General features: G+C 36.3%; 2 long non-coding RNA genes across 2 annotated transcripts in view; one reads left to right on the top strand and one right to left on the bottom strand.

Annotated features, from left to right (window-relative positions):
- The window catches only part of LOC116533125, a 17789-nt gene extending 4909 nt beyond the window's left edge, over positions 1 to 12880 (top strand). Inside the window, exons 2-3 of the long non-coding RNA XR_004261094.1 lie at positions 12320 to 12326; positions 12702 to 12880. This is a non-coding gene — a long non-coding RNA (uncharacterized LOC116533125). The remainder of the gene's footprint in view (positions 1 to 12319; positions 12327 to 12701) is intronic.
- On the bottom strand, positions 11811 to 14364 carry LOC116533126. Its single transcript, XR_004261095.1, has 2 exons — positions 14220 to 14364; positions 11811 to 11951 (listed from the first exon to the last, which is right to left on the bottom strand). It is a non-coding gene; the product is annotated as an uncharacterized LOC116533126 (long non-coding RNA).
- Between the last annotated feature and the right edge of the window lie 1346 nt (positions 14365 to 15710).

Genomic DNA, 15710 nt, shown 5'->3' with positions numbered 1-15710 from the left:
CCCTACCCCCCAATGTCCCTCCCCTACTGCCCCTCACAACAGACCCCATTGTGTGATGCTCCCCTCCCTGTGTCCTTGCGTTCTCATTGTTCAACACCCGCCTATGAGTGAGAACATGCACTGTTTATTTTTCTGTTCTTGTGTCAGTTTGCTGAGAAGGATGGTTTCCAGATTCATCAATGTCCCTACAAAGGACATAAACTCATTGTTTTTTATGGCTGCATAGCATACCATGATGTGTATGTGCCACATTTTCCTTGTCTAGTCTATCATCTATGGGCATTTGGGTTGGTTCCAGGTCTTTGCTATTGTAAACAGTGCTGCAATGAACATAAGCGTGCATGTGTCTTTATAATAGAATGATTTATAATCCTTTGGGTATATACCCAGTAATGGGATTGCTCGGTCAAATGCAATTTCTACTTCTAGATCCTTGAAGAATTGCCACGCTGTCTTCCACAATGGCTGAACTAATTTACACTCCCACCAACAGTGTAAAAGTGTTCCTATTTCTCCACATCCTCTCCAGCATTTGTTGTCTCCAGATATTTTAATGATTGCCATTCTAACTGGCAACTTGAGTTAAGTTTTCTTACAATCACATAATCTTGTTCTTGATTTTACATTAAAATTTTTCCTATGGAACTTATAGACTGCATGGTGTAGACTTTGGATATTTTGGTTTTTCCAATTACTAGTTCTGTCATTGTAGGACGTTAATTTTTCTGTACCTCAGGTTCCTTATTTTATAAGTAGGTTATAATATTAGTCTCTATTCCAAATAATTATCATGACAATTAAATGAGATAATGCATGTTAAACATCTGAAATATTGTGAAGGTTTCAATAAAATTCATCAAATATTGCTATGTTTATTATACATTCTAGATTATTGGCTTTGAATTAATTGATGATGAGCTTGGCTGAGACTTTGGTAGTAACTGAGGATATGGCAGAAACATCAACTCTCTGACAATTGCTATAAGAACTCTCTCTTGTGTTTCTGAAACACACTCTAAGCAAATAAAACTATACAGAGAAAAAGAGACCTGGACCAGTATTAGAGAATTTGGCTGTGAATTAATTACTAGATTAACCACAGATAGTACTTTTGACTCCGCTGAGCTTCCTTTTCCTTACCTGTACAAGGAATAATAATGTAGATTTCACTGTTATTGAGAGAATCAAATCAGATAATGCATGTGGAAAATTTTATAAAATCCATGTAAACAAAACAGGATCCTATATATATTATATATACAAAAACGTCACACACACACACACACACACACACACATATGGTATATACACATGTGTTATGTATATTATTAATAGAATTCATTTTAGATCAGTTTTAGGTTCACAACAAAACTGAACAAGTGGTACAAAGATTTCCCATTTACCCTCTGCCCCTACATGTGCAATGTCTTCTTCATTATCAGCATCCTCCATCAGAGTGGCACATTTGTTACAATTAATGAACCTACAATGACACATGATAATCACCAAGAGTCCATAGTTTACACTAGAGTTCACTCTTACTGTTGTACATTCTATGGATTTGGATAAATGTACAATAACATGTATCTACCATTATAAAATTATAGAGAATAGTTTTATTGCTGTAAAAATCTGCTGTGCTCAACTATTCATCCCTCCCTGTCCCAAACCCCTGGCAACCAATGATTATTTTACTATCTCCATAGATTTGCATAGATTTGCCTTTTCTAGAGTCTTATAACTGGAATCATATAGCATGTAGCCTCTCAGATCGGCTTCTTTCAATTAGTAATATGCCTTTATGGTACCTCCACATCTAAACAGAACATGTTCATTATATGATCCAGCAGTAGGTTTCCTTGGTATTTACCCAAAGTTTCCTTGGTATTTACTCCCAAAGGAGTGGAAATGTATGTACACAGAAAACATTGCACATGAATGCTTATGGCAGCTACATTCATAACTGCTGAAATTTGAAAACAACTGTGATGTCCATCAGAAGGTAACTGCAGTATATCCAGACAACGGACGTTTCAGCACTAAAAAGAAATGTGCTATCAAGGGATGGAAAGATGGAAACTTTTGTACTTTTTTAAGCTGCAACTTTGATATCTCCTTTTCTATCATTTCTCTATTTGTTCCATCATGAAGTCCTATTGATTACACCTTTAAAATATATTTTAAATCTGACCAGACATTTGCCCCCACTGACACCATCTTAATGCAAGCCATTGCCATTTTTTCACCTCGACACATTCAGTAGCCTCCTAATACATCTCCCTGTGTTAACTTTTCCTCTTTTTCAGCCATTTTTTTTTATAAAGCAAATTGGCACTTCCTTGCTCAGAACAATCCAACGTAAAATAAATAAACCATAACGCCATTATAAGGCTTTATATGATTTGGCCCTGAACCTCTTGTTAACCTCATCTGCCAGCATGCTCTTTCTCACACAAGCTTGCATGCTTTCAAATCTTTGCTAAAAACCATCTATTTTCTACTTCAGGTTATTGCATACAATATTTCTTCTACCTGAAATAATTTTACCTCCATCTTTGATTAAATAATTTTCTCCTTATTTTTCAGATCTCATTAAATTGTCACTTCAGAGAGGAGTTGCCTGACCCTGAAATCTAAATCAGTGGCCTCTTGCCCCCTTTTACCTCATGCTTTTCTTTCATGGCATTTAACTCTTTTAATTGTGTGCTGATTTTTTTTTTTTTTTCAAAAAGACATTTTACTCTCCCACTCAGTTGTAAGCTCTATGATGGCAACAGCCATATAATGTGTTGAACAGGCTTGTATTCCTTGAACCTAGCACAGGGCCTGGTATTTAATAAACACTCAATATGTGTTGGTTAAATAAATGGGTAAATAAATTTGTGATTTTTCAAGATGGAAGACCAGATGAGGAGTTGAAGAGGGAGGTTATGAAGAAATTTCACATTTCAAATTCATTATGAAAATTCTCTTTTCAAGTAGGTTAAAATAAGTAATAAGAAGCCATGACTTCTCGGGTGTTGAACAATGAGAACACATGGACACAGGGAGGGGAGCACTACACACTGGGGTCTGTTGGGGGGAAACGGGGGAGGGGAGGGGCGCTGGGGAGGTGGGGAGAGATAGCATGGGGAGAAATGCCAGATATAGGTGAAGGGGAGGAAGGCAGAAAATCACGCTGCCATGTGTGTACCTATGCAACAATCTTGCATGTTCTTCACATGTACCCCAAAACCTAAAATGCAATAAAAAATATATTAAAAAAATAAAAATTAAAAAAAAAGAAGCCATGACTTCTATGCAATAACCAGATATAACTAAATTAATAATTAGAAATTTATTTGGAAAGGTATGGAAGCAAAAGAGATAGATGAATTAAATTCTTGAGAGAAAATAGCCCTTTCCAGGAAACTTGAGGTATATGTCCTTTTATTTTTTCCTGAAGACACTTGCCAAGTCTGAAGGTAGGCTGTTAGTCTGGTTTGGTTATGCCAGGGTAGGAGCATTTCTAGGAGAAAAGGAAACCTGTAGAACATGTTATGATCATGGCTCCTGCTATGGCAATCTGAAACCTAGAAGACTTCCTATTGAATGATGATTATTTGTTTTTCCACCAGAATATTTGAAGCAAACTGAAGTGATATGGGAGTCTGTGGTACTGGGCCATAATACAATTTTGTACAGTTTTGGGATACTTGACAGAAAATCTCACTCATGAGAGGTACTTAGAGTGAGCATACAAGAGCACTGGAGATATTGAAAGTGGAGATAGATGTAATTCAACTAGGGCTAAAATCAGTTCAGACCCTGCTCATTGCTTACTTGGATTGAAGTGATCAGTCTTTCAGCCTGTTTCTGACAGAGGAAAGGGAAACATTCCTTGGGAGAAAATGACATCAACCTTAATCTATACAACTTTTTAATATACAATAAGTGGTATTTAATAAAAAAAAATTACTAGAAACATGAAACAGATAAGGAAATGTAACAGATAAGAGAAAAAGTTATCAATAGAAGCAGAGACACGGATAAAGCAAGACATTAAAGAAGGTGGAAAAATAACTTTAAATAACTACTATAAATGAGTCAAGGAACATAGATGGACAATAGAGATGAAGGAGAAAATTTTTCCTTAGAGATTTCCAATCTATAAAGAAATGGACATTTTAAGATGGAAAAAAAAAACATCTGAAACTAACTCATTGAACAAGTTAAACAGTAGACATTAGGCAGCAGGAGATAGAATTAGTAAACTCAAAATAGGCCAATAGAAAACATATCACTGCAGCTTTGAGAAAAAGTATATGAAAGAAGCAAGCACAGAGCATAAGAGACATGAACACAGGTCCAAGCATTCATGTCAGAGTTCCAGAAACACAAGAAGAAAAACAAAGATATAGGAAAGATCATGACAAAAAATCCACAATGGTTAAAAACATCAACCTACACATGCAAGAAGCAAATCCCATGCAAGATAAAAATAAATTGCACCTTGGTACAGAGTCAAATGCTGAAAACCAAGAACAAAGGAAAATAAGCAGGCAGAAACAGATATAAAACAAAGCTAAACGATATTGAGACATTTCTATGAGAACTATGGAAGTCAGAAAACAGAAAAAAAATAGATTAACTTACATTGCAGAAAGAATAAAAAGCTTTACTATAAAAATATCTTTCAAAAATAGGGCATTATGTAATGATAAAGGACTTAATGCAACAAGAAGACTTAACTATACTAAATACATATGCATCCAACATTGGAGCACCAAAATTCATAAAACAAGTACTTCTAGAGTCTAAACCTATGAAAAGACTTAGTCACACAATAATAGCAGGAGACTTTAGCACTTCACTGACAGCACAGTCAGATCATAAAGGCAAAGAAACAGACAGATTCTAGACTTAAATTCAATCCTTAGCCATTGGACCCAAGATATCTACAGAATATTCCACTCAACAATCGCAGAATATACATTCTTCTCATCTGTACATGAAACATACTCTAAGATTGACCACACACTTTGTCATGAAGCAAGTGTCAACAAATTAAAAAGTATATAAATTATATGAAGCATACACTCAGGCCACAGTGAAATCAATACCAAGAAGATCTCTCAAAACCACACAATTATATGGAAATTAAACAAATTGCTCCTAATGACTTTTGGATAAACAATAATATTAAGGCAGAAATTTTAAAAAAAATTGAAATAAATGACAACAGAGACATACTATATGAAAATCCTTGAGTTGGAGCAAAATCAGCATTAAGAAGAAACTTTACAGCACTAAACACCTATATCAGGAAGTTAGAAATACCTCAATTTAAAAAAAAATTGAAATAAATGACAACAGAGACATACTATATGAAAATCCTGGAGTTGGAGCAAAATCAGCATTAAGAAGAAACTTTACAGCACTAAACACCTATATCAGGAAGTTAGAAATACCTCAATTTAACCATCTAACATCACACATAAAGAACTAGAAAAACAGGAATGAATGAAACCCAACCTAGCAGAAGAAAATAAGTAACTAAAATCAGAGCAGAAGTGAACAAAATTGAGACCCCAAAATCCATACAAAAGATGAACCAAATCAAAAATTTATTATTTGAGAGGATAAACAACATCAATAGGCTTCTAGCTAGATTAACAAAGAAAAAAAGGAAAATGCTAATAAGAACAATCAGAAATGACAACGGTGACAACAAAAGAAACTATCAACAGAGTAAAGAGACAACCTACAGAATGGGAGAAAATATTTGCAAAGTAAACATCCAACAAAGGTCTAATATTTAGAATCTATAAGGAACTTAAAAGTTCAACAAGCAAAAAAAAAAAAAAGAAAACTACATTAAAAAGTGAACAAAGGACATGAACAGACACTTTTTAAAAGAAGATATACACATAACCAACAAACACATGAAAAAATGTTTAACATCACTAATCATCAGAGACATGTGGATAAAATCCACAATGAGATACAATCTCACACAAGTCAGGATGGCTATTATTAAAAAGTCAAAAATTAACAGATGTTGATACGGCCCAAATGTTCTGAAATTAAGTAGCATACTTCTTAGTAGCCCAGTGGTCAAAGAAGTTACATGAAAATTAGAAATACTTAAAAAAATTTTTTTTCCATGATGGTAGATCAGAGGCTTTCAGCTTGCCTCAGCCATTTGGAAATAGCAAAATAGCACATAAAAATCAATTCTGTGAGGTTTAATTCAGGAAGGAAAATGAGAATTCACTGGAACAGTAAAGGACAACCCAGATCCTGGAAAGAAGAACGTGGCCAAGCAGCTCCTGTGCCAGCATTCAGGTAATAATGTGAGTAAGGCTCTGGGGAATAAGAGGAGCAACCAATCCCCCCTTCCCCCCGCCGCCAGCCTCCCCCGCACCAACTCTATGTCTCACCTTTCTGCTAGTGATCCTTGCAACCCAGGCCAAGGGAGAGCATCCTGTCTCTCCCAAAACCAGGAATTAGCTTAGAGACATGCTAAGAGATGTAGAGAGAGAAAGACACCAGGAAAAAGAGTACACCATTTTTAATCCAGGTTCATACAAAGTTAGTCATTGGTGATCTAGCAGCAGCAGCCACTGCAGTTAATTTAGACTTGGCCCAGAGATTGGAATGTTTGCTCTGGAGTGGGGGAAGGGCCCTCACAGCCATACTTGAGTGGTGAGTGTAGAGAGTGCCCCAGCAGTACAGATTAGATTAGGCTCTCTTTTGTCACAGGACTGGAGCAGAAGAAGAGTTGCTGAAACCAAAGTTTCTCTTGAGCTGTGTGACTTCCATCCAGGTACAACTTTGCAACTTGAAACTGGTCTGCAAATGTTATTACTGGGTGCCCAAATCTGCTCCCATGGTCAGTTGACTGAGGGTGCCCCAGTAGCTCTGAGGAGAGGTAAGGAGATGGACTCCATTTTCCTGGAAATCTGACACTCAGTGTGGATTTCCCCTATGGGAGGAAGAAGTATAGCCAACGAAATTGCCCTGAGTCAAAGGAAATGTGAGCATAGTGCCAGCCACTAAAGGAGGCAACATCAATGCTTTTGAATTGACTTGAAGAGGGGGTCATATCTCATACCCCACCCACCTCCCCAGTCAGTGCATTGCTGCAGACATGGCAGCAACTCCCATTGGGGCTCAGGGAGCATGGGCTAAAACAGGGACTTCTTCAGCTTCTCTAGAAACTCTACTGCTGCTGAAGACCAGAGACACTGAAGGAGGGCACCTTTCATGCTTCTCCATTGCCTCCACCTCCACTGAGTGTAAGCACGTGCAGAATAAGAGCCTCCCACTGGCTCCTACTCTTAAGATGACTGGACTGCAGCCTAAATTATACCATCAAACAAAAATACATTGCTAAAACAAGCCACATCTAAGAATGCCACTGTAGGAATCCATCTACAACCAAGAAACTCATACAGTCCTGGTATGTACTCTGAAAGCATCCAGAAAGTAAGCCAATTGATTATACATAAGATACACCACAGTCATACCTTCGAGGGGAAAAAATTTGAAAATTAAAAAGCCCAATTCAAATTATAGCAAATTAAAAAAAAAAAAAAGCATCAACTCATTCCCATGAGAAGGAACCAGCAGAAAAACTTTAAAAATTCAAAAAATCAGTGTTTCATCACCACCAAAGGCTCTCACTAGCTCCCAAGCAATAAATTCTAAGCTGAATGAAATGTGTGAAATAGTAGATATATAATTCAGAATACGGATGGCAAGAATATTCAATGAGATACAAAAGAAGTTGAAATCTAACACAAAGAAAACAAATAAATAAACAAATATCTAGGATTTGAAAGACCACATAACTATATTGAGAACAAAACTGAACTTCTGGAATTGAAAAATTCACTACAGGAATGTCAAAATACTGTTGGAAACATTAACAACAGAAAAGACCAGATAGAATAAAGAATTTCAGAGTTTGAAGACCAGTCATTCAAATTCACCCTCTAAAAAAATAAGAAAAATAGAATTAAAATTTCGAAACAAATCCTTTGAGAAATATGAGATTATGTAAAGTGATCAAATCTATGACTTGCAAAGAGTAGGAGAAAATAAACAACTTGGAAAACATTTGAAGATATAATTCAAAAAATTTCCCCCAATCTTGTTAGAGGAGTCAACATGGAGATATAAAAAATCCTGAGAACTCATGAAAGACACTATAGAAAATGATAATCCTCAAGGCACAGAGTCATCAGACTATGAAGGTCAACACACACACAAACACACACACACATACACAAACCTTACAGACAGCCAGAGAAAAGGGACATATTATGTATAAGAGGAAACACATCAAACTAAGAGCAGACTTCTCAGCAAAAATCTTAAAAGCCAGAGGACATGAGGAGATTGAGGGCCCATTTTTAGCATTCCCAAAGAAATGACAGCCAAGAATTTAACATTCCACCAAATTAAACTGTGTACACAAAGGGAAAATAAAGTCTTTCTCAGACAAGCAATTGCTAAGGGAATTTATCAATAACAGACCAGAACTAAAAGTGATGCTTAGAGGAGTTCTTGACACAAAAGCAAAAGAACATTACTTACTACCACAAAAGCACACATAAGCACACAGCTCATGAACACGATATACCAACTACACAATCAAGACTGCAAAGCAACTAGCTAACAACACTCTGGGAGGAAGACAATCTCATGTAATAATGTTAAGCTTGAATGTAAACAACCTAAACACTCCACTTAAAAAACATACAGTGACAAAGCATTTAATAAAACATAATCTATCTTCTACTTTCTTCAAGAAATATATCTAACATGTAATTATACCTATAGGTTTAAAGTAAAGGGATGGGGAAAGATTTATCATGCACATGGAAAACCAAAACAAACAAACAAACAAACAAAAAAACAAATGCAGAAATGCAGGGATCACTATTCTTGTATCAGCAAAAACAGAGTTTAAGCCAAAATAGTAAATACACACACACACACACACACACACACACACAAAAGAAAGGCATAATATAATGACACAGGGTTCAGTTCAACAAGAAAATTTAACTGTCCTAAATTTATATGCACCGATCTTCAAACAACCTTATTATAAAACAAGATTCACAAAACAAATAATTCTAGTAGTGATACTTCTAAACCTATGAAAAAATTTAGTCATACAATAATACTGGGGGCTTTAACACTCTACTGACATCATCACAGAGATTATCAAGGCAAAAAACTAACAAAGACAAAGAAATTCTGAATTTATATTCAACACTTGACTAATTGAACCTAATGGACATCTACAAAATACTCCCCCCAACAACCACAGAATATACTTTCTTCTTGTCTGCACATGGAATATAATTTAAGATTGACCATGTGTGTGTTCATAAAGCAAGTTTCAATAAATATTTAAAAATCAAAATCATATCAAGCATCTTCTTGGACCACTGTGGAATGAACACAGAAATCAAAACCAAGAGAAACTCTCAAAACCAAACGATTGGAAACTAATCAAGTTTCTCCTGAATTACTTTTGAGTAAACAATGAAATTAAGGCAGAAATCAAAAACTATTTTATGTTTTGTTCTGTTTTGAAATGGAGTCCCTCTGTTGCCCAGGCTGGAGTACTGTGGCTCAATCATGGCTCACTGCAGCCTTTACCTCCCAAGTTCAGGTGATTCTCTTGCCTTAGCTTCCTGAGCAGCTGGGATTACAGATGTGCACCACCATGCCAGCTACTTTTTGTATTTTTTGTAGAGACAGGTTTTCACCATATTGGTCAGGCTGCTCTCAAACTCCTGACCTTATGATCCACCTGCCTTGGCCTCCCAAAGTGCTGAGATTACAGATGTTAGCCACCACACCTGGCCAAAAAGACTTTAAAACAAATCAAAGTAGAGACACAACATACCAAACCCTCTAGGACGCAGCAAAAACAGTATTAAAAGGAATGTTTATAACACTAAACACCTAACTTAAGAAGTTAGAAAGATCTCACGTTAACAATCTTCACACCTAGGGTACCTAGAAAGAAGAACAAACTAATGTGAAAACCAGCAGAAAAAAAGACATATCTTAAATTGGAGAAGAACAGTAAAGTTTTAGTATACAAAAGCAACATACTAAGATCACTAGCATTCCAAGATACCAACAGCCAAGCCAAGAGCCATTTACAATTGCAACAAAAAGAAGAAAATACCTAGGAATACAGCCTACAATGAGAATTATAAAACACTGCTCAAAGAAATCAAAGATGATACAAACAAACAGAAGAACATCCCATGCTCTTGGATAGGAAAAATCAGTATCATTAAAATGGCCATACTGCTGAAAGCAATTTACAGATTCAATGCTATTCCTATTGTACTACAAATTACATTTTTCACAGAACTAGAAAAAAAAAAACTGTTTGAAAGTTCATATGAAACCTAAAAGATCAAAATAGTCAAGGCAAATCTAAATAAAAAGAACAAAGCTGGAGGCATCATGTTACCTGACTTCAAACTATCCCTCTTTTTTTTTTTTAGATGGAGTTTTGCTCTTGTTGCCCAGCCTGGAGTACAATGGCATGATCTTGGCTCACTGCAACCTCTGCCTCCTGGGTTAAAGTGATTCTCCTGGCTCAGTCTCCCGAGTAGCTGGGATTACAGGCATGTGCCACCACGCCCAGCTAATTTTATATTTTTAATAGAGATGGAGTTTCTCCATGTTGGTTAGGATGGTCTCGAACTCCTGACCTCAGGAGATCCACCCACCTCAGCCTCCCAAAGTGCTAGGATTGCAGGCGTGAGCCACTGGGCCTGGCTGACTTCAAACTATTCTACCAGGCTCTATTAACCAAAACAGCATGGAATGGGTACAAAAACAGACATGTAAACCAACAGAACAGAAAAGAGAGCCCAGAAATAAGGCCGCATATCTACGGTCATCTGATCTTCAACAAAGTTGACAAAAACAAACAATGGGGAAAAAACTTGCTATTCAATAAATGGTGTTGGTATAACTAGCTAGCCATACGGAGAAGACTGAAAATGGGCACCTTACTTATAACCATACACAAAAACCAACTCTAGATGATTGTGAAACCAAAAACTATATAAACCCTGAAAGACAACCTAGGCAAATACCATTTTGTACATGAAAAAGAGAAAATATTTTATGGCAGAGATGCCAAAAGCAATTTCAACAAAAATAAAATTGACAAATAGGATCTAATTAAACTTAAAAGCTTCTGCAAAGCAAAAGAAACTATCAACAGAGTAAACAGACAATCTAGAGAACGGAAAAAAAATTTGCAAACTATGCATCTGAGAAAGGTCTGATAGCTAGCATCTGAGAAAGACTCAAACAAATTTACAAGAAAAAATAAAAAACCACATTAAAAAGTGGGCAAAGGACATGAACACACCCTTTCAAAAGAAGACATACATGCAGCCAACGAGCATATTTTTTAAAAGTTCAACATCACTGATTATTAGTGAAATGCAAATCAAAACCACATGAAACACCATCTCATGACAGTCAGAATAATTATTATGAAAGTCAAAAAATAACCAGTGCTGGCCAGGTTGCAGAAAAAAGGAAATGCTTATACATTGTTGGTGAGTGTAAATTAGTTCAACTGTTACGGAAAGCTGTGTGGCAATTCCTCAAAGAGCTAACAACAGGACTATCATTTGACCCAGCCATCTCATTACTGGGTATATACTCAGATAAATGTTAATCATTCTACCATAAAGACACATGGACTTGAATGTTTATTACAACAATAGATAGGAAATCAACTTAAACGCCCATCAATGACAGATTGGATAGAGAAAACATGGTACATATATACCATGGAATACTATGCAGCCAATAAAAGAACAAGGTCATGTTTTTTATAGGAATGTGGTTGGAGCTGGAAGCCACCTGAGCAAACTAATGCAGGAACATAAAACCAAATACTGCATCTTCTCACTTATAAGGGGGAGCTAAATAATGAGATCCCATGAACACAAAGGAAGGGACAACAGACACTGGGGCTTTCTTGAGGGTGGAGAGTGGGAGAAGAGAGAGGAGAAAAAAATAACTATTGGGTACTAGACTTAGTACCTGGGTGATGAAATAATCACCCAGATTATTTTAGGTTTAGGAGTACATATGCAGGTTTGTTATATAGGTAAACTCACGTACAATGAATTCATATGACACAAGTTAACGTATATAATAAACCTTCGTATCTACTCTTGAACCTAAAATAAAAGTTCACATAAATGAATGAATAAATAAATAAATAAATAAAATAAAACTGAGAACAAAAAAGAAAAAACACACAAAGGATCCATGTAACTAAAAGTTAGTTATTTAGAGATAAATGAGTGTGACAGACTGCTAGCTAGATTTAAGAGAGAGAGGGGGCTTTGGGAGGCCAAGGCAGGTGGATCATGAGGTCAGCAGATTAACACCATCCTGACCAACATGGTGAAACCCCATCTATACTAAAAAACAAAAATTAGCTAGGTGTGGTGGTGCATGCCAGTAGTCTCAGCTACTTGGGAGGCTGAGGCAGGAGAATTGCTTGAACCCGGGAAGCAGAGGTTGCAGTGAGCTGAGATTGTGCCACTGCACTCCAGCCTGGCACCTAGTGACAGAGCAAGACTCTGTCTCAAAAAAAAAAAAAATATATATATATATATATATATAGAGAGAGAGAGAGAGAGAGAGAGAGAGAAAGAGAGAGAGAGAGAGAGAGAGTCCAAATAAGCACAGTCAGAAATGAGAAAGGTGACATTACAATTGATTCAACAGAAATAGAAAAGATCCCTAAAAACTATTATGAACACTTCTATGTGGAAAAAATAGAAAATCTAGAGGAAACGAATAAATTCCTGAAAATATACAATCTATCAAGATTGAGTCAGAAGTTGAAACCCTAAACAGACTAATAATATGTTCCAAAATTGAATAAGTAATAAAATATCTACCAACCAGAAAAAGTCCTGAATCAGATACATTCACAATTGAACTCTAGCAGACATCCACAGAAGAGCTGGTACCCATCCCACTGAAACGATTCCAAAAATTTGAGGAGGAGGACTCTTCCCTAACTCAATCTATGAAACAATTAACATCCTGACACAAAAGCCTGTCAGAGACACAATAATAACAGCAAAAGAAACTATAGGCCAATATCCATAATGAACATAGACACAAAAACCCTCCCCCAAATTCTAGCAAACTGAAATCAGACAGCATATCAAAAAGTTAATCTGCCACAAACAAGTAGCCTTTTTTTTCCCCTGAGATGCTAGGATGATTCAACATACACAAATTAGTAAATGTAATTCACTAGATAAATAGCACTAAAAACAAAACCATATGACCATCTCAATAGACACTGATAAAACATATAATAAAATCCAAAATCTCTTCATTAGAAAAATCCTCAGCAAACCAGGCATTGGAGGAAAATACCTCCAAATAATAAGAGACATCTATGACAAACTCATAACCAACATTATATTAAATGGGCAAAAGCTGGGATCGTTCCCATTAAGAACTAGAACAAGGCAAGGATGTTCACTCTCATCACTCCTGTTCAACATAGTACCGGAAGCACTTGTCAGAGCAATCAAGAGAAAGAAATAAAAGGCATGCGAACAGGAAGAGTGGAAGTCAAATGATCTCTCTTCAAAGATGATATGATTCTATACCTAGAAAACGCTAAAGAGTCTGCCAAAAGTCTCCTAGAGTTGGTAAATGACTTCAGCAAAGTTTCTGACTACAAAATCAATGTTCCAAAATCAGAAGCATTTCAATAGAACAATAACGTTTAAGCTGAGAGCCAAAGCAAGAACACAATCCTATTTACAATATCCACACACACAAAACACCTAAGAATATATCTAACCAAGGAGGTGAAACAAAAATAGAACTCCCATTTGACCTAGTAATCTTATTACTGGGTATATGCCTAAAAGCAGAAAATAAATCATTCTACCAAAAAGACACCCACATGCATATGTTTACCACAACCCTGTTCACAATAAGAAAGACATGGAGTCAACCCAGGTGCCTATCAATAGTGTACTGTGCAATAAAATGTGATATGTCTAAGGCATGAAATACTGCACTGCCTTAGAAAGGAATAAAACAATGTCCTTTGCAGCAACTTGGATGCAACTGGCTGCCATTATCCTAAGCAAATTAACACAATAACAGAAAACTAAATACTGCACGTTCTCACTTATAAGTGGGAGCTGAACACTGGGTACTCAGGACACAAATATGGCAACAATAGAAACTGGGGAATATGAGAGGGGGAGGGAGAGTGAGGGAAAGGGCTGAAAAGCTAACTCTTGGATATTATACTCAGTACCTGGGTGACAGGATCATTCATACTTCAAAGCTTAGCATCATGCAATATATTCAGGTCACAAGCCTGCGCATGTACCCACTGAATCTAAAATAAAAGAGAAATTTAAAAAGAATGAAATCATGCCCTTTGCAACAATATGGATGCAGCCGGAGGCCATTATCTTAAATGAATAAATGCTAAAACAGAAAAGCAAATATTGCATGTTTTCACTTATATGTGGCTGCTGAACACTGGGTACAAGCAGAAGTAAAGATGGGAACAGTAGACACTGGGAGTCCAAATGAGGGGAGGGAGGACAGGGCAATGGCTGAGAAACTTCCCATTGGGTACAATGTTCACTATTCAGGCGAGAAGATCAATAGAAACACAAACCTCAGCATGACACAATATACCCCTACATTTAAAATTTAAAAAGAAAAAAGGAAAGAAAATTAGAAAGTATTTTGAAACTGAAAAATGGAAAAATGACATAAATTCATTTAAAATTATTTTGTAACCTAGATCCTTACACTTTACAATTTTTAGAAATAAAAGTAACATTGAAAGATTATGTTTTCAGATGGTATTACTAGTTTCCTAGAGCTTCTATAACAAAGTGTTACAATCTGGGTAGCATAAACAACAGAATTTGTTTCCTCACACTTCTGGAGGCTGTAAGTCCAAGTTCAAGATATCTGTAGGCTGGTTTCTCCAGAGAGCTCCTTGGCTTGTAAATAGCAACTTTCTCACTGTGTCTTCACATGTTACTTCCTCTCTTTGCCTGCATCTCTGGGGTTTCTCTCCCTTTTCTTATAAGAACAGTGGTTCAATCAGGTGAGGGGCCTGCCCTTCTGGCTTCATTTAATATTAATCATCTCTTTCAGGTTCTGTCTCCAAATACAGTCACATTCTGAGGTATTGGGGATTAGAAGTTCAACATATACATTTTGAAAAGACATAATTCAGTCTATACAGATGGAAAGGTTTTGGCCTGGCCCCTCCATATTATTTGGAATGGGGGACAAAGAGAAGAGGGAGATCTAAAGAATGAAAGAGCAATTCTTAGAAAAACCAGAGGCTAAGGGAAACAAAAACCCCTAATAAGTGAGCTATTGTTAATAGCTTACAGGCTACAAAGAGTAGCAATAATAATATTACTAGCCACTAACATTTATTGCTTACTTATTAGGGTTTTATTAGTGATTAAGTGAGATAATCATGTAAGACTTCAGCAAAATTCAGAGCACACAGCAAAAGTTCAATGAATGTTATGTATTTTTATGACTTCTGATTTGTGTTGTTCCTTCTCAAAGTGGCAAGCAGTGGCTCAGAAGCTTAATTTTCTACAAATATATAACTGTTAAAATATATG

The sequence above is a fragment of the Sapajus apella genome, unplaced genomic scaffold (assembly GCF_009761245.1).
Source record: "Sapajus apella isolate SASKATOON/1434 unplaced genomic scaffold, GSC_monkey_1.0 scaffold79, whole genome shotgun sequence".
Taxonomy (NCBI): Eukaryota; Metazoa; Chordata; class Mammalia; order Primates; family Cebidae; genus Sapajus; species Sapajus apella.
This window is presented reverse-complemented; position numbering and strand designations above follow the sequence as displayed.